The 20,328-nt window shown below is 40.5% G+C and overlaps 1 protein-coding gene across 8 annotated transcripts in view; it reads right to left on the bottom strand.

Annotated features, from left to right (window-relative positions):
• The window catches only part of LOC128886370 (putative polypeptide N-acetylgalactosaminyltransferase 9), a 407,410-nt gene that overhangs the window by 333,011 nt on the left and 54,071 nt on the right, over nt 1-20,328 (bottom strand). For 2 of the 8 annotated variants that reach the window (XM_054141196.1, XM_054141246.1), the window contains exon 2: nt 9,493-9,573. The exons of 5 other annotated variants lie outside the window; for them this stretch is intronic. The gene's annotated coding sequence lies outside the window, so the exon portion shown is untranslated. Of the gene's footprint in view, nt 1-9,492; nt 9,574-17,571; nt 17,768-20,328 lie in introns of all 8 variants that reach the window. One more of the 8 variants, XM_054141206.1, reaches the window with a different exon arrangement.

The following is a 20,328-nucleotide window of genomic DNA, read 5'->3' as shown; positions in this document are numbered from 1 at the left end:
GCCACGACTCGCTCATACCGATCGATACGGATCGGTTCCTAGGCGCGCTCCCAACACTTTGCTACAATAAAATTTAAAAAAAAAAACAGTAGTAATTCTCACAAGAGCTTCCTGCTCCACACAAATAAGTTTCCGAATCACTGTAGCGCTCGGAAACGAAGCAGTCTTACTTTAAATAAGCCAAGGGTGCATATATCCCGAGCAAGTCCAATTTGCACGTATTCCCGGCGTCCTTTCTCCCGGCGAAGTAATGTGTGACCTGCTTGATAGTCGCGGCACGCACCCCTTGTCGGATACGAAACTCCGTTCCTCGTCAAGCCGTGGCAGCGAGGCGTTCTGGAAGGGGTGGTTGCGCGAAACAAAGGGTGTTACATGGGGGCAGGCGTCGAGAGCAAGACGGAAGAGACAGCATCGGGTATCTTAAGCAGAGAACCATCGAATTTCGTGTAGGAATTAATCGGAACGAAACGGATACGTTAAATGAAATTAAGCTGCGACGATTCTGGCAGAAGTTCGTAACTGAAACGCACTGTAACATGGACCCGAAGCTATATTGTTGCGGGGGTCCAATTTGCAAGTGAAATTTCGCTGACCGTATCTGCCGCCATTCGTTATGTTTTATCGTCTAACTTTATACGCCCGGAATTTTCATACTGCCTCGTTTCATCCCATGCGGCATATTCCATTACCGTGTCTAATTAAGAATTTAATTATAGGCGATTAGTCGGCCAATTGCTTACACACGAGACAGCGTATTCATGTCAGGGTGTAGGAGAAAAAAATTGAGCAGTTCAAGCACTTTGCTTCCTAGCTATTTTTTAACCGTGTCTGTTTAGATAAAGTGTCCGCGTGGTTAGACAAAGTATGCTCTTGGAGTTAGTTTATGGCCAGAAAGAGAAAGTCAGCAGACCTTTTCCGAGACAAGAGGGCACCGATAGTTTTCGCTGCATTTTTCCACTGACGTCGAAACGTTCAGTTCGATCGTAGTTTTGTTGATACCAACAACGCAGCTCCTAACTCTCTGGTCGAAATAAAGAGTGTCTTATAAAAACGACTAACTTAGTGATAATTATTTTCTAACTCCAACAACCAGTACGTGGGACACTCTGTATATTTATCTACAAGCGTCGATCGACCCTACGATCGATCTACAACCGGACGCTTCGCATTGCCATTTGTATGGATTAGAAGAAGCAATCCATGCAAGAGATTAAAGAGAACTGCCAGACTAAGTCCATGCACATTGTACACCACGTACACGCAACGCTGCACGGAATCTGCATCGAAACGCGATTGTGGCCCGCCAAAGGTTAATTACTCCGTTCCAATTAATGCTAATTGTATTATAGATCGCAGCATCCCTTACACGATAATGCCTCCTCATAATAAGGTGAACCAATCGCGCCGCCTAATTAGTTGGGACGCACGTAAGTGATTAGACGTAACCGACGGATATCAAAACGCCGATATCTCGCGGACAAGTGGGGGTATTCGTCAAGCAACGGGCAGCTCACCACCTCTAATTGGTACATGTTTCGTGTTAACATCTGTTCCGCTAGACGGTGGGAAGGGAGGAAGGAGGGAGGAGGGGCGGAGACAATCTCGCTAACGCAGCTAAAGGTAGATTAACTAATTAGAATGGCGTACATCCGACGTGACCCAGCGATTAAGATGGCAGGGACGTCGGCTTCTGAACTTAAGCAGGATGTAATCGTCTTAGGTCCGTAACGACCATCGGGACGGATTCGCATTAATCTTCCGCCGTGTCTGCAACTGCTTGATATGCCGCCGAGGATTCTGCAGGATCCAGTGTCGACCACCCCAAACGAGATACCACTACCAAGGACGCGATGCATCCTTGCGGAACGAGTTCCCGCGCGTTCCACGGCAAGATTAAGGCCTACTTCGAGAGCTATGCGAACCCTGGCACTCGACTTTTTAAAAATTAATCTTTTTTCGTAGAAAATGATAGACAACAGCAACAGGGTTCGATCATTACGAGATCTCAGGAAAAAGGTTGTTCAATTTTTTAATTTTCATTTTTGAAACAAAACGTCCTACGAATAAACTTTAAATATAATGATGTTCCGCCTTATCATTCTCTGTAAGCTGATATTTTTTTTAAATCACACCTCTACGCCTCTTAGAATTTCCAGCAAGTATCATCCCGGAGTCAAATGGTTGACGAACCTTGGGCAACGAGAATATTAACCAAAGAAGCATGTCTTTTAATCCAGAGAAAATAGTACCCCTTAACAGTTGCATAACCTAATACTTGCAACTCCACGTGCCTTCGATGATCGACACAGAAATATGTTTGTAACCTGCCACCGAATGCTTTGGGTATAGCGTGCGAAAATAAAGTGACCTAGAGTGAATTCCACAACTTCGACAATGCTCTCTTCACCTGCGAACAGAGGAAACGTATCATGCATAATGGAGGTATCAAGAACCATGCCTTGCCGTGCCTTTAAACTAGGTAACTAGCCAGATCAAACTCAATTGGATGCTCAAGGCCACTAACTGCGAATCGTGTCGGATACGACTCCCACTATCACGGCATGATGGCTGTTATCTCTGTTTGAGAGACAGAGATCGCGCACCTGGAGATTTACGCGAGGAGATTGGAGGTGGAACGATGGAGTAACAAAACGGTATAGTGGAGATAACCTCTAAGTGGCCCCAAGCGGTCAGTTAAACGTAATCTAACTGTAGTTAGTAAAAAGTTATAGTGGAGTCGATAAAAGAATCGACTTGGCTCATCTGTCCACCTGCTTCGCTCAGACGAACTTTTTTTCCCATTATCGTCTGATACTTTACCAAAAATAAGAGAAACATGACTATACTAAAAGAAACGAGTTCTGTTACACTACCGGCACTTAATTTCAATACGCCACTTGTAGAGATATTGTAATATATTATCGACGTATCTACAATACTGACCTATGAGGTGTCGTCACTCATTTGTTTTTGTTTTTTTCGTCTACGAACATGCGGTGAACGATTGTTCGGTGCGAATTCGAACGCTACCTTGTCACTATGTGTTTATAACATAAAAATTAAGTATTTTATGTACCAAGTGCAGTAGATTTTATTCTGCGCCCTGCAACACCACCAAAACAGTAACTTTTCCAAAGGAAGACGAATGCTAGGTCACTCTTAGGGACTGTAGCATGCGTGTGGGCAGCTACAGTACAGGTTTAACGATCTCGAAGTACCCGAAATGTAGGGAGACTAGCAGGTCTCCATAAATATGAGAGTTAAGGGGGTAGATACGGGTAATGCAACGAGGCGACATTACCGACAAAATTGGGCCTAAAAAGGGGTCAGTGATTTTTCACTTTTCGTCCTTAAATGAAAATATTTGAGGCTGGGTGAAGGCTCATTCGAAAGAGGAAGGTTAAATACATCCGGCTCTAGGCAGACGTTAAATAAACGTCCCCAAACGTTACAATCTAATACTATAAAAATAAATATTTTATTTTACATATTTTGCATAATTCATATGCTTTGTATATTTATGTTTAAAAATAATTTAGAATACCCATTGAACATTCAGGAAGACAGATGAATTCTTTTAATTTCTTATATTCAATATATTACTGCATATGTTATTTATCGTGCTTACGTGAAATATCTATCACCAAACTTTTGTATCATAATCGTGTAGTGTTCACATAAATAAAGTCCATATGAATACGAATAAAAGAGATTCTACCGTAGGTCATTCATTCCATCATTAGTTGCACTCGATTGCGTGACGCGCGTCTTCTGAAATCCAAACTCGCGGTCTTTCATGCCATCGCACGTACACGAGGACGTTCAAGTGTATTCCCCACGAATTCTCAACCATTTCCCCGAGCATGCTAACCGCTAACGCTGCCTTCTGAAATTCCAGACTCCGATACAAACAGCCATCGGTATGCGGTGCGTGTATCAAGATCGCTATAAAAGGGCCCGAGTCATCCGCGTTAAAAATATGTAGAAGAGAAACGTGGATATTCACGAGAGGCTGAAATAATTCCTCGTTCGATCGTTAACATCGCTAAATTCCAGCTGAAACATTCCACCGTCCCGAACGATCGCAATTGAAACATTAAAAAGCTATTACACTCGTGTAACTACGTATTCATTATCGTGGCTGGTCACGTTACTATTAGTAAGCGGCAATTACCGCGCGATTCGCGGGGGCGCAGGAGGGAAAAACTTAACAGCGGCGTAATCGACGTGCGAAATTCATCCGACGCGTTGAAAACGCGAGGGTTCGATAAACTCGCGCGAAACAGGTGACCTTAGACGGAGTTAAGGGAGGGTGGAGTAGCCGACGGATCGTTTGGTATTCAAACTGTGGTTTGCTGGGTATGTGTTTTCTTTTTCGATTCCAGACCGCGAATACGGTATCGAGGAGGCGATGCGTGGCAAGGAGCTGCTGCATCGCGACCGATAAATTTCCCAAATGCCCCTATTGGGCGAAAAAACGTACTGGAACCACCCTTTCAGTCCCCGTCTAGTTAAAGACAGCGATACGGACTGGGCGAACGTCGCGTGGACGTGACTGCTACGCCATCTCTTAAAGCGAAGTCCCATCTATGTGATGCTCGTGCTCGAGCAATAAATTGTCCGTGCACGCCAGATTTTGTTCGAAAACACGTTCCTACTAACGAGCAAAAGGTCGCTAAATGCGACGACAGCTTTTTTCGAAACGAATTCAATGGTATGTCACATTATTTAATTTGCTGTTTCCAAACGTTAGAAATTATATTATAAACTCGTAACGTTTGCAGTTGTGGGGGGTTGTGGGGGATGGATTTGTCCGAGTGGGATTTCAAGGGGTGCATTTTTTAGAGGGCATCAAAGAGAGTTGCCCTAAAGGTTTTTTTTGAATTTTTCAATCTACACAATTTTCATCTACTCCTCACGGAGTTTAATTCCAATCGGTTGAAAACTCCCATGGTTACGACGGTTTGACAAAGTGTCCCACGAATTATTTGAAGCAGTGTAGTTGACCTAATGACTTCAAATTTGAAGTAAATCTTCAGCACACGTGTCTTTATCGCTTCAACCATGGTTTTCAATAATCTTATTATTCTCAATATTTTTTTTTTAATATACCAAGACCAAAAAATACAAAAAATCAATATTCAAATTCTGAAGTGTTTAGCAACGCTAATATTAATAAAGATGTCTCGTGATTTTTTCATTTCGGATAAGCAGAAAACCTCTTGCACTGCGTTTACTTTTGATTATTTTTACCTTGAACAAATTGTGTACGTTCTTAAAATTGAAATAAATATGTGTGCAAAACCCTTACGTATCAAAAAAAAATATCCTCAAAACGAACTCACCACTGACGCTCTAGACTAGAATATACCCTTAATAGACTCGCTGTTGAGGAAATCTCTGGACCATTTTGAATGGGAAATATTACATAGTACTTTCAGCATTCTATCGATTACAGAACCGAAACTACTCGAAAGCCAAGCGAATACGCAAATGGCATTACTGAGGTAACAACTTACGGGATTTGTCAGTTGGATTTCGAGAATTTGGCCTTTCCGTGTTCCTTCGCCAATTTCAACATGAACATCACGTTTCTCGGAGAAGATTAACGCGTAATGGGACCGTAGATGTTGACGAAATCGGTGCTCCAATCAGAATACATATGACTCCTTAAAGGACTCGGATATTAGGAAAACAATCTGCATAAATCACCGAATCTGCTTGGTTCGTAATAGGGAATTCAGAAGGAGTACATGAACGTCGCCAGAAATTAATGCGATTACTGTAAATTCGTTAAACTTTGTAACGTACTGAAGACAAGCTATTCAAACTAATAGCATTGCGATGGCGATGGAAAATAAAACTATTGAATCTTTCAAGGTTTTTTAATCGAAAGCTAATTTAAATTCACAATGACGAACGAGAAATATTCAAGAATGACTGGTACCAACAAACAGGTGCGTTTTAGTACAATTTAGCTTACGTGTCCGTCCACTAGTGTCTGTTTCTACTTGTGACATAGCGTAGCGTCTGACCATTACTGGTTATTTCTACTTGCATTGATGGTCACACACAATAGTAGTAAATTCTTTATTGTAATTTTCGCTACCTTTCAAACAGTTACATCCAGTTGAAATAGATAATATTATAACGAATTATAATATTATCATTTGAAAACTTCACCATCAGTAGAAACAGACAGTAGTAAACAGACACGTAAGCTAAGTGGTACTAAATCGCATCTGTAACCCACGAATGTTTAAAATGTAGGATATTTATTTAAATTTTATTTCACATTTTCATTCACTCTTACGCAAAGAACGCCGCATATATAACGTGGTGCGTAACTACAGCACCGTAGCACTGTAGCATGACCTTACCATATTACCATTAAGCATATGACACATACGATTTCTGGTATGTAGAAGGGCAGATTACAGATGGGCAACCCTGTGTAAATTTTTGTAGTGTACGCGAGTTGTTTTAATTTTATTTTCACAAATTTGTATTAGGATTAATATTACCAACATGAAACAGTAGATATCAACTTTCGGTCCCGTTTTGGACCCGACGTGGCTTTTATGGGGGATACGTTCAGTAAATAAAATTCGTTCATAAAAAAATGTGTTATTTTTTCCATTTTGTTATGATTACTGAAGGGGGGTTAGTAACCAAAATTATTGGTATTTTGAAAAACACGCATTTATTTAATATTCTAAACCAGTCCCTTTCCTCAATTACTTTTAATTGTTACCATCTAAGACTACGAAGAGATAAGATAATTTTGGACGCAGAAGCATTTGTTAGGACTTTGAGTAATTCAACTATCCCTTATTGGTGTCTACATAACATTTTCAGACAGGAAAACATTCAACCTCGATGGTTCAATTCAGACGATTTCATCTCATTTCATACCTAAGCGTTCAAGAATACGACTTCGAATACGAGTTCAACTTAATTTGATACTAATCAGTTATAAACGCTAGTGTAAAGCTTGTGCTACCCGCTAAAGAAAAAGCTTGTTTCTTCGCAGATATCAGGCCCTAAGCAATTACAGTGCATGCACAACACTTATCCGGCGACAACCTACACGCATGTAAAGCAACAGCACGAGGTCATAACGCTCTACGAACCGTCTCAGAGTCCGAAAAGATAATAAAGAGGGTGCTCGCTATCGGTATGCGTTATAATATACGCAACAACTGTGCCACGCGTTGAATATGCAAATGAAACAATAAGCGTGTCTCGAAGTGGGTGCAGCACGAGGCTGCGCTCGCGGCGAACTCGAGCGAGGAAAATTAGGGGAGCAAGACGTCAGACCTCGTGGAGGAAGAGCAATGATAGGAAAACGATAGAGATAAAGGGCAGGGGGGAGAGACCCGAAGAGGCGGGAGCGTCTCGATTTACGTTTTACGAAGTTAATTGAATGGGTCCTCCCTCTCCCTTGTCGTAAGATCGCTTATAACGACGGGGGTGGAACGGAGCCTATGGAAGCACAAAATGGTTATTATCTCCGACACCGCAGACATAGCTGGCTGAGCTTCTGATTTACGAGCTGCCCTCTCGACTTAATCCTCGCATTTACTACTCGTTCGATCCCACCCTTGGTCACCTTCGATCGCTGGAACTGGTCCTCGACTTTTCAGCTCCTACGACAGAATTAACACGCTGGACGCCTGTTTCGAACCCTCCGATCAATGCCGGGCAACGTTAATCTTGAACGCAATTGATTGCACGCCAGAGAGTTTTTGGTTTTACAGAAATTTATTATAAAAATGGATTGGATTTGTTTTATAGAAAAATGCCTCGAGTCCAGAGGGTTAAATTAAGGGACGCTGTGTGGTCTGTTCTTGCCAAATTGATAGGCTCTTTGTTAGATTTTTCGTTAAAATCTATTACGAAAATTGATCTCGTGAGAAAGGAGATGCTGTTTTCTTTCCAGTATATTCCAACATATAAAATTACTAGGATTAAAACACAAAAATTAAAATTATCTAAATAATAACACTTAATCTGTCGTGCATAATTGAATAATGTCGTTTTATTAATGTTAACAGGTCAGGAGACAAAACGTAGATTTGCACCAGAAAGAAAGTTCCTTAAGGGATGAAACGCAAAAATCGAAATTACTCTTATACGATAGCGCATAATTCACGCATAAATCCTGCATGTTTTTCTATCAATATCGCTTATCATTAATATGTGAGAGTGCTTATTAGCAGCCTACTCAACCCCTCCGTTTAAATAAATTTTTTCGCATTAAACGGAGCGAGGGCAAAATTTGTTTCTTACGGATTTGAAGAGCGCATAAACAGTGCATTATTATGCAATTTTTACTTTAAATTTTATTCGTTGGAAAACCTTATTCAAAGTGGCATGGGCTCGGACTTCCGGCCGAGTCCGCGGTCCGAGTCTGCGCGCACCGCACTGTGTTACGTACGTTGCGTTCTAGATCGTCCGCGTGGCAAGTTCGCTCATCAATATGTTGCATTAATTTATACTATTATATATATATACATTTAATCAAAGGATTCGCTAGTGTCCAATGTCCTTGCTTCCCAAACTTAATCCAACATTATTTATGTGGATTAAGTACCCTGGGCCCATAAAAAGAATCCCAGGCAAACGAGCGTAATCGGTACCTGAAATTCTACTCAACGAGATCTCAACGTGTTAATTCAAATTCGACACCACTAACGATATTCATCTCCAATCGGATAGGTTACGAATCGCGCAGACCGTAAGCAGGCCGGAAAGTTTTTCTCCTCGCGGAACCCGATACAAGAAACTTTTGCCGGAGGATTTCGCGAAACTTTCCTCGGCACAAAAGTTGTAACTGTAAGCACGAAATTCTCAAGAAGGACTTACGGACTGTCTAAGGAAATTTCTTCCAACGGGCTTGATAAATGGCGGACACCCGGGAAACTCGTTCCCGAGGCACATGACTCTTTCGGCTTTTCCCATCGGCGGATCGCCCCGGACGAAACAAACCGCTCAATTTGTGGTCAGGCAGCCGAACGAATGACCCTCGCTCGAGTTTCAGCGAGTTTACGTATCGGTTCGGGACTTATCCCCCAAGCTGCACCAGATCGTGCTCGTAAATGGCGTCATTTTTCACGGCCAGATCGAGCCGCTCGATACATAGTAAGATGTCGTTAACACGCGCAAGTGCAGCGTTGCTTAATCCGACGTGCTTCGCCTAAAGCCGCCCGCGATCGCTCCTCATCTACCACGCTGCTCTTACGATTTAACTTCCTTTTCCGTAGTCTTATATTCTCCCTCGAATGTCGGAAGCGTTCATAATTTCAGTAAGAAAAGTGTATGATACACTTGGTGCATATTGTGTATCTATTGCTATTTACGAGCTCATTTTTTTAGAGTTGCTCTTTAATTATAACTGTTAGAAAAGAAGTAGATACGAGAGCTGCAGAAGGTCCAAAGCCATATTTAGTTGAGAAACAATTATAAAGTATTAGTGTTTGGAGAAGTTACCTCATGAATTCGTTAATCATTTTTCCTATTACACCCGTCTCCTCCAGTCAGACTATTAATCATCACAGTAACACTGCTTACCTGCAAAGAAAACGATTTTGTAATTAGTCATAATTAACAAGTACGTTCGAAATTGATGGAAAAAATAAAATTATTCATTTTGCAAGGAAAAATTATGCACGTACTCAATTGGTGATACGTGTAAGACTATCTCATATTATGATTTAATTAGGTAAATGTTTTTGTAGATTCTAAATATTTTAATTCTTCGGTAGAAAGTAATAATAGCCTACTACCGCCAAAGTAACCACCTAGATAGAAATCAGTCACTACGACAATACACGTTTCATTAGATTATTTAATTACGATCACTTTATATCACCGCGCAATAAACATAATTACACGTGGTGTACGAAGCTTAAAAAGTAATTTTTGAGAGGAAAACACTAACGACGATATAAATTATTTAAAAACTGTTTCTTATCGAGAAGGGATCGAATTAATAAATTGTACGTGTTTCGATTAAAATTCTATTGTTAATAAAATAGAACGGGAAATCAAATCTGCAGAAGAGACAAGAGATCAGGAAAAATACATTGCTGATCTCTTCGATATTCGAGCGGTCTCTGAGCGGCGCTGATGAATTCGACTGCGATGGCTTCGGCTTCGGGCTGAAAGCGTACTCCGGCGGCTTAATCGCGTTATATTGTGATAAGCCAGAATCCAATTTGGCCAAATGCAATTTTACGAATCCTTTCTCTCTATACCGGCGTATCGCGATTTCGCCATCCTAATAAATACGCTGGATCATTCTAGCGGATTAATTTTCTATTATAAGGATCGATACTCATAAGTCTCGAAATCAATACTATTTATCATCATTTTAGTTCAGGCTGCGAGTCCCGTTTCTTATTTACAGCCAAAATGTACATCCAATGCTACGATTTTTTGTAAATTTTTTGAAAAGTGTTTCTATGGATAGGTTTTTTTTCTATCAATTTTTGAATTTTTTTCGACTTTTTTCTGGGATACCTTCACATTTTAGGCCATATCTCGAGTTAGAAACGACCGATTTGATCGTGCAAGATGCCATATTAAAGGTAATCAAATTTCCAACAATTGCTTGTAATATTGTTGGAAATTGGTTCAATAGTTTAAGTGTTACGAGCCAACATATACGAGAACTTCGATTTTTTCGGCTAAACTAGAGCACGAAAATTTCTTTCATCACCATGCAAAAATAGAAACTGTCAAATTATGTCCAGTTTTGTATTGTTTACGTATAGATCGCACTTTTACGAAGAAAACAAGCTTTCGTTGAAGAAAATCTATGGATAACTACCGGAGTTAGGAACAATCGAGTAAAAGTACAAAAATTCTTGAAAATCGTTTGTACCCGCCGGAAACGTCTTTCTTTTCGTTCGTACCTCAATAGTTTAAATTTTATAGCAATTGTTGATCCGCGTGAGAGTGAAGTTCGTTAATTTTCACCTCTAGTAATAAATAGTGCTAGTCACAAGACTGACACATATTGGCCCTTATTATTTTCCACTCGCGAGCCTTCCTAATTTTTCATACGAGCGGCGACGGACGACAGGTGGCGATTCGTCATCGTTGAATCCACTATTAGCGAGAAAAGTTTCGCGCCACTGCTGGGAAAGCTGTCCCGGTGTTCTTTATTTCAATTTCAACTTTCGGAAGTTCCCTGATTCCCTCTCGTAACCGCTGAAACGTTTTAAACTCTCGTAGAAGTTCCCAATAAAGCAAACATTTCTCGACACTTCGCCGCGTAAAACTTCATGCTTCAGCGCCGAATGCGTGCACGTCCGCGGATATATTGTTATCCTACGTTTAACTCTGGGAAAAATAAGGCTTCGTTCGCGTGCACATCGTCCCACGGTGTTTTACGGTTCCGCGAGCCCAAGTATTGCGCTGAAATTTTACTACCGCGATAACATCCTGTCCCAATATCCGCGATATCCGGAATTCAATATTTATAAAACAAGTGCCCAATAAGGGAAGCACCGAATCAAGGCAATATGTTTAGTATCTCGAGTATCCGTTGAATATGAAATATTTCCCAGAGAAAATATTCCACGCGAAGCACCGCTTTATTGTGTGGAAAACATTTATGGGGACTTGTTTTACAGTCGAATTGAGAGATCTGCGGAGTTTAAATAGCGCGGAATTTCCCTATAACTTTTTCTATCGACATTAAAAGTTCGTCGATTCAGTGCCATAACTTGAATGTTTGTTTCAGTCGTAGCCGGTATGTTACATATTTTTTAATTTGAGAATCGCAAAAAACGCAAGAAACGCAAAAGAGACGCAAGAGGGAATGTTTTCAATTATATTTATTGTTTATTACGTAAATACATGTTTCTGAATTACCTTAGAGTACTTCTTGGGACCTTTGTGTGTTACTATGTTATACGTGAAGTACGATAAAGAAAAATGTGGCCGTACCAGCCGTTCTCGTAAGTGCCGAGTCGATAAAAGCAAATTTCATTCATATCGTGTTACAACGAGCACAATGATCGCTGAAATTGTACTCTTTGGAGGGTCATTGACGTAGTTGATATCGATCCAAGCCGTCACAATGCGTGATAAAGTAGAGCCCATTAACACGAACGTATTTTATAAAACGTACAGTGCAGTGATCTCAGAAATGGTTGAGCTTTCGACCCACCTAAGGCCTTGTCCAAATGAAGGCAACTTACGAGCGATTCGAGACACGGGAGTGTGCTAGAAATGCATATACAGTAAAAATTGGATTAGTGCAAGACTGTATTGACTCCATAAATGCAAGACGACTAGTTCCACCATTGGGGTTGGTTTCCCCCTTTTATGCTTGGCGAGCGAAAAGTGTAATTATGATCCTAACCGATTAATACGCTTCTGCCACTACTTTTTGTCCTCGGAACTCTCTCTCTCTCTCTTTCACTCTCTGTCCTTTTCTACGTTCGACTCGGGCCAAACGTAAACACAAAATCTAGAGACTCTAGATCTAGAGTCTAAAATCTAGATCTCATCTACACAACTCTATCTAACTCTCTCTATCCAAACTCACGTACACAAGGCCTAAGGTTACTTAGCGTAGTCTGGACTATCTACTACGTAAATATCGAATAATTTTCTTCGAACGCTGTACATTATACATTACTTCCATCGCAGCCTGTTTCGTTACGTCGAGATGAAAGCGTTAAAATATCAGCTAATGATGTGACACGTTCGTTTCGCGAAGAGAGTTCAACTTTTCACCATTTCAAAGCGACGCCTGGAAGAAATGAAGGGAGCAGTATCACCGTAAAGGACACGGAGCGACTCCTTCCAACGAGGGTTTCATCAGTCGAACACCAGCAGCACAGTGGAAATTGAAGTTGAACACGAAAAGGACCACGACTTCTATGTAGGGCACGGAGAGCAATAACAGTTTTTCCCAGGAATACTTTACATCGACAGTGCACGTTCGGGGTGGGTTTGATCCGAGGGAAAAGGAATCCAAGGGCGGGGAGAACACCCTCTCTCTCTCTCTCTCTCTCTCTCTCTCTCTCTCTCTCTCTCTCACACCTCCGACCCCTGGAATCCGTGTATCGGATTTTCACAAACGAAACGAGCAATCTCGCGGCTCAGGAATCCGGTCTTGAAGGAAACAAATCGGACCCTGGCTGCTGTTAGCTTTAAAGGTTCAACCCTCGAGAAGTGTTCAAGTGTTGCCGCGAATACCACTCGCAGATGTGTCTTCGACTCCGAGGGATCGTACACGTCACGTCTTTCCTTTTTACAGTCCCGTCAAAAAGGAAGGAAGGTATCGTAATCAAGCAAAATTTCTGGTAAATTTTGTTCAAGGTAAAGCAACAGTTCTTTTCAGCTCTGTCCACTAAATTATTATCAATTTTAATTTATAATTGTGCTATTCATTACGAAAATATTCAATCAGCAATGAAGCGTGATCAATGCTGCGCGGTGTTTTACGCATTCGTAGGAAATTTTTATGTGCAAAAAACTACAAAATCTGCACACAATAATACAAAAATGATTGAAAGTAAAGTTTCTATTATAATATCTACAGAGTAAAATAAATTCGTATTTAAGTTTAATTCTTTTCTTAGTACGTTTACAAATATTATATCTTGCCTACAAATGAGCTTCCGAACACCACACAAACAAAAACCAATACCGTCCCCCTCTTTCCCCCTCGAAATCTTCGAACGCCTCTTTTATCCCAGTAATAACGCCTCGTGTTATCCCAGTAATACATAACAAAGTACTACCACGTATTTTTGCCGTAGCAAAAAGCAGATTAATAGACTTTCGGTCGGTAAAGTTTTTGTGAGAAAGCGCTCTTATGATCCTTATGTGTTCAGTCTGAATTGATCGCCGCGATGCGCGTCGTTAACTATTGTCTTCTGTTCTTTCTTCTACGCGCGTTCTCGCGATGTTTTTTAAGTTAGTCCGTATCACGAGCTGTTACTACTAGCACGTGCTCGATTGTGTATAATACATCTATATGTATTCGTATTCCTTCTTATTAAATACACTTATTCCAACTTACGTCGTGTTATAACCCTATCAGTTTTCATGTGGACACCTTACATAACAAGACTTCAAAAAATATATTTTATCATATCAATACAGTATACCATACCCGAAAATGTTTCATTCCAATTTTATCTTTTATTATAACAACTTTGGCGCTTCCTCCACCACCATTCCCGAGAAAAATGATCGATAAGGAGAATCTGGTAAGAAGAAATCGGCCCGAGTTGGGAACTACTTCGATTGGCCACCTTAGCAACGTGTCGGCCATGTGTACTTATCGGTGCAATCTGTATTGAGTGCAATTTCGAACGGTCGTATTTCTTCTCAACGACGATCGCAAGCGCCGCCGGGCGTCCGTGCGTGTGCACGCGCACGATGATATCCGCGCGATGTGTCGAGTTGTCACGCTTGTAACGTCGGCTCGTAATGTCCGCGATTTAATAACGAGTACGGGCTGGTATTGATCCCCGCGGGAACTACAGACACCGCCAGGCAAACGCGAACGCTTTAACCCCTTGACGCCGGGATCCGTATCTCGTTGGGACACCCTAGCTTTTCCACGTGTCGACGGCACCGGCAAGAGATGCAACTGGCTCCTCGAATGGTCCCCGTGGCTGATGTACGCAGAGATAATTTAGGACCGTAAACAGCAGACGGAGGCGACTTCTAGTGGTTACGGTTGACTGAGCGTGGTTTCTTTCGAGAGTGTTGAAATGTTCGAATTACGCGCCATTCTAGAAAATTCGTGAATCTTCTTTTGTTCTGGCATTTCTTTTCTCGCGAGCGCAGTATTGAGAGTGAGAGCTGCGGGAAGGTGGAACGAATTTTGGACACTTTTTGTGATTAATATATTTAATAATTGATTGGAATATTAAGACAACATTAATGCCCCGCACGTGCCTTTTTAACTTGATTCACTCTAACATCTTTTCCTGACACGCAGACCGATCTAACTCACTCTCCACGCATACCAAAACCAACTCTCACAAGAGCTTCCCGCGTGTTTGCTTGTACAGCGTGTGTGTGTTTCTCTTACGTGTCAAATATCTATCATTTTTTTCTCTAAAACGGTCTTTCTCAATGAACCTTTTGTACTAAAATTAACGAAGAGCAAGGGGTCCAGAAGTGTTTGGAGTCTCACGTTATCGATCTCAATATGTTTTTGTACAATAGTTTTTCACTCGAACATTATTGATTTTCTGTTTTGAGACTCATGGATTGGGAGCGTTCGGACCCATTGAGTCTTTAACCAATTATAATTGTTTGAGTAGGTCGTTCTTTTCAAAATCTAAATCAATAGGTTTTCGTACAATAGTTTTCCAATCGAACATCCTAGATTCTCTGTTTCGAGACTCATGGATTGGGAACGTTTCGGACCCATTGAGTCTTTAACCAATTATAATTGTTTGATTAGGTCGTTCTTTTCAAAACCGAAAGGTCCAGAATGATTGAAAGTTTTAAACCACAAATCCCAAATAGATGTCAATAGATAGATGCTCCATTATTTTTCAGTACAATAATGAAATTTTCTGTTTTACCCCAACGATTTGAAGCTTTCTAACCTAACTCTCTTCAAACTACTATTGTTCCATGCTAGAGAGCATAAATCGTGAAAGCGACATTAAGAAGACATTAGGACACTTAATATCCGATAAGAGACAGAAAATAACTTTCGATACAACCTAATATATTACCACAGATAGTATCAAGAAGTTGTATTTGCCTTAATGGTAGTGTAAATGATAAACGACTTGAATAACCGCGTAGGAACTTCAATAAAAGGAGGGTAAACTAGAGTTGTAACAGGACCTAATGCTCTCATTTGTCTCAAGTCGTATGCCATTACATTTCGATCCACTGAAAGGCTTTGACGGCTGTTCCCAGAAGTGCAATTAGTAGAAATATCACTTAAAGGTAACTATAAGGACTTTTAATTCATACCGTACTCTGTTTCTCGTAATTTGCATGCAGAAAGTGAACATGCACGATTTGAACATGACGATTTATTCTGGGAGTGTGACAAATGGAATAGAATTTTTTTTCAGATGGTTTATTTAACACACATTGAAGAACGTAAAACAATCTTTTTATTGTCATTTTCATACGAAATGGAGGCGACATTATTTGTATCATCCTAAAGTATCATTTAAGCAAAAAAAAAAAATCGATTTTTTTGAAAATCCTAAAGTGGTTTTACTCCTTAAACACTTCAAATGAAAACATCAAAGATGGAAAGATAATTCGAATGTAAAGATTGCATTTCAGAAACGAAACTAACAGAATTACCTGTAACTTGGCGTGGAAGATAGTTTTCCAGAGTCTTCGAGAGACATCTGAAAATTGTTGGTAAGATGCAGCAAGGTAAACGCATGAGAGTTCGAAGAAGTGATTCTCGTAAAACTTTTAGCACCAAACGAGGAGCGGATGAAGCGTCGATAACCAGAAAATCCGTGGTAAAATGAAAATCGAAGGGTTCGGGATATCGATTTACCGAAGCCAGTAACTCCACGAAAATTGCCGGAAAGGAGGAAAGCGAAAAATCGAATTGTGTACCTTAACTCACATTTAATATTTTAATAAAGCCTTTGTTGAATATTACAACAGTATCGTCGCGATTGGAAGATACATTCAAGTGGCCCAGTTTAAATGTGGCAACCTGTATATATCCTGCAACCTCGACCTGTATAGGTCGAGTGTAATTATTATGTAAAACGACGAACCCAAACCAATGCGGTCTTTGACAACAATCAGCTATTCACGCGTGCTAGACAACTACGGATCGTTAACAGGAAACAAATGGTGGCATCGCTAGCAATGATTAATTGTAAACCATGTCGTACGGTGCGGTTAAGCGTGGTTAATCATCCACCGTGGGGCCCCGAGGATCCCCTGTGTGGACCATGTGACAGAACTATGGCGAACCACGAATGTTTGACAGATAGCCGCGTCAAAACAACCACCGCGCGGTCCTTGTATATGCAGTCGCACGTGCATAGGCCACTGACACCTGTCGTGGCTCCTGGACTCTCTGTCAGTTCGACTAACCATTCGAACAATACGGACGAACCACCTATTTGCGAATCCTCATACATCAGGAACTGACTAAGCTGGACGCAAGATTCGCAGGCTGCGTGAAACGCAATGGTCAAACGGACCAAGAATTACAACAATACAAGAATTACAACGTAAATTAAAAAAAAGATAAATATATATATATATATATATATTATTTTTAAAACGTTACACCGAAGAAGGTCACTCGGAGATGGTCGAAACATCGACATTTAAAATATTCAGCCATGCAAGATTTTAATGTTATTTGCTATAATTACTACTAAAAAAAAAAACCTCGCCTTTTGTCGATTTATGTACGGTTCAGTCAATAAAGGGAATGGGCATCTTTAAGCACGTCGTAAAAATGCTCCAATTGGAGCATATCAACCCCTTGCGGTCTCAGCTAAGGCACAGAGGCCGACCAGAAGCACTGAGCTGTGAACTTAGGCTAATCGATGGAAACGGACACCAGGGTAGACTCACCCATGTGTTGGATATATCCCAGATTCGACCTAGTCTCGTGCCAGGCCTAACGTGACTCTATTGGAAGCCTAACTAGGGTCGCACGATCCGAGGACACTGACACCTGTCGCAGGGCTATCTCTTATCTTGACTGGCCGAATAATGGAACCATAAGCTCGTACGTGTACACAAACTACGAGGATTAAGCGCAAGCCACCTGGAAAATTGCACGATTAACGTTCGTCGATTTCCGAAATTCAAGAAATTGTATTTTTGAATTGTGTATTTTTGAATTGTGTATTTTAGAATTGTGTATTTTAGAATTGTAATTGGCCATCATATCTCGTTAAATAACAAAGTTAACAAAAATTCCTTCTCGCTGAAACATGAGCCCCATTTTACCATGCAATTTCCATATTTGAAATTTCGCATTCGGCCGATAGTTTTGGAGTTAGTGCTCCGTATCACTTAGCCTGGGACACCCTGTATATGGAGCCCATTGGCAGCTGCCTACCTGGTAGACGACTAATTTCAAAACAAATTTCTGTCTACGTCCCATTCTTATAACTATTTCTTATAAAAATATGCATTTGCATAAACTTCCGCAGTCTATTTATAATGATCATGGCTATTCCCAGTTTCCTTAATCATAAATCGTAGGGCAAATCTGTACCCAACAGCAAATTATGAGGCTATTAGGGGCTACGAAGTTACTATAAATAAAAGGTACTCAGGAGCCTCAGTTTTTCAAATTTTCTTGTTATTTAAAGTATTTAATCTCAAAGACTCGTGTTTAACAGTTTTCCTTCAAAACTTTCCTGTAATATTTTCGATAAAACAATGGACGAATGGACTCATTAATTTATTGTAAGACTGGATAAATATCTTGAACTTTTTATAACATAAAACTAATGAGTCTTCTTAGAATTACCATTCTGTAGAGTATTAATATTCCTACACGAAGGGTACATTCATTGTTAATGCATAACACTGTGTTTTCCTAGCTTAACAAGCTTGTTTCAGTGTCTAGCTATTTGATTATTTGGCTATTCAGTCGGAATGTGTTCATTAATTAGGATCCGATGGTAACGATCGTTTGTGGTGTACCTTGTGACCGTGCACTGCGATACGTATATCAAATTTAGGGTAGTGATACCTAATACAGTTTACAACTCAGAATCAGGATTGATTCTGTCTAGTGAATCACTGATTCGGTTCGCTCTCTGCGGATTAGCAAGTTGATAATGCTAACCAGCAATTCTTAAACGTAAATCCATATTTACGCTTCTTAAGAAAGAACTACAAGCTAGTATTAATTGTTTGTCAATATACAAATTTTAAACTTGGACTTTTTTACTTGGAAAGTTTCGACGGATCGTACGCGTTTTATAGCAGCGTTAAAAAAATAATTCACAGCCTATTATTCCCTGAATACTTAATTTCAAGAGTTAATAATTGATTTCTATCTGGGATGAGTTCGACGAAATCGACTTTTGGCCAACTAGATCGGTGAAATACCTCGCTGTGCAACGTCTAAAACCCTCGAAATGGATTCGATAGGAAATTATTCGACGTGACTAAACGTTCAGATGCTTCCGTGTGGACATCGTTCAGTAAACAAAGAGTATCCCCTTTGTTGATACGCCGCCATGCCGAATTCGCATAGTCGATTCCGGATAACTCTGGAATTTGGATTAGTTCGCAAAGTGGCCTCGTGCGTCGCATAATCCACGGCCCTTTATTCAGTATTTAAGTCACATCCCGAAACGGGAGGACACGCGATCCCTTTCCTCTGGTACCAGACAGTTCAGTTTCGAATTTCAGACAGCGTTGAATATCGATTCCGTTTATTCCCGATCGGTCCTGTGTGTCGCGACTTTTATTAAACGATCAGGAACACCGGGATAACATTGATCTATGGAACAGTAGGTACTATCGAGTAGATGCAATGGACGAAAGTGGAACAAAGGTGGCATCTTTTGCGTTAGAATTCAGTCGTAAATAATTCGAACCCGTGTTCCGTTCACCGGCTTATTCATTCTAAGAGCCGCGTAATTTAAAATAGGAATAAATGATACGTCAACGTAAAATTCTTATCTATTATTTTATTTTCAATTACTCTGTCTTCAGTTATCCTTAACCCTTTGACAAGTACGGTCGCACCGGTACGTTCTGACCGATGTGTGCCAGACAGCATAACGACGCACAATGGTTCAAATGACTCGAAAACCCGGACCGAATATAAGGAACGTTCTGATTTGTATGAAACTTCGTATACCGGGGTTTACCGACGATAGTAATTTCAAATATATCTTAATAAATGGCAGATCCAATATGGCCGACTTGTATGCCAAAAAGTTATTAGATTTATATGAAAATTCCAATTTTCGTTAAATAAATTGCTGAATTGTTCCTTATTCCGGTGCCTAGATTCCATTAAATTTCTTTTACCCGTAAAGAGTGTTCCACAATTTGAAAACTTACTCTCTTCATTCGTTACCATTTTGTCTAGTACGAAACGCCATGCAACATTCTAAAAGTTTATTTGAATATTGTGCGAACAAACGCACGCGAAATTATTAGCTGAAACGATTTCGTACTGCTTGTAGTTACATCTCATCGACACGCGAACGATATTTCGTAAACGACGCGTTCAATTAACACACCAACTGCTGGCGAACCAACACGCGCGCTCCAGCAAATGCAGTGCCACGGACACCGAGCCAATGAATTCATAAATGCTGACTCTTTAATCGATGGACCGCAGATAAACGATAA

The sequence above is a fragment of the Hylaeus anthracinus genome, unplaced genomic scaffold (assembly GCF_026225885.1).
Source record: "Hylaeus anthracinus isolate JK02 unplaced genomic scaffold, UHH_iyHylAnth1.0_haploid 0, whole genome shotgun sequence".
Taxonomy (NCBI): Eukaryota; Metazoa; Arthropoda; class Insecta; order Hymenoptera; family Colletidae; genus Hylaeus; species Hylaeus anthracinus.
Note: the sequence above shows the minus strand (reverse complement) of the source record. Positions and strands in the feature narration are given on the sequence as shown.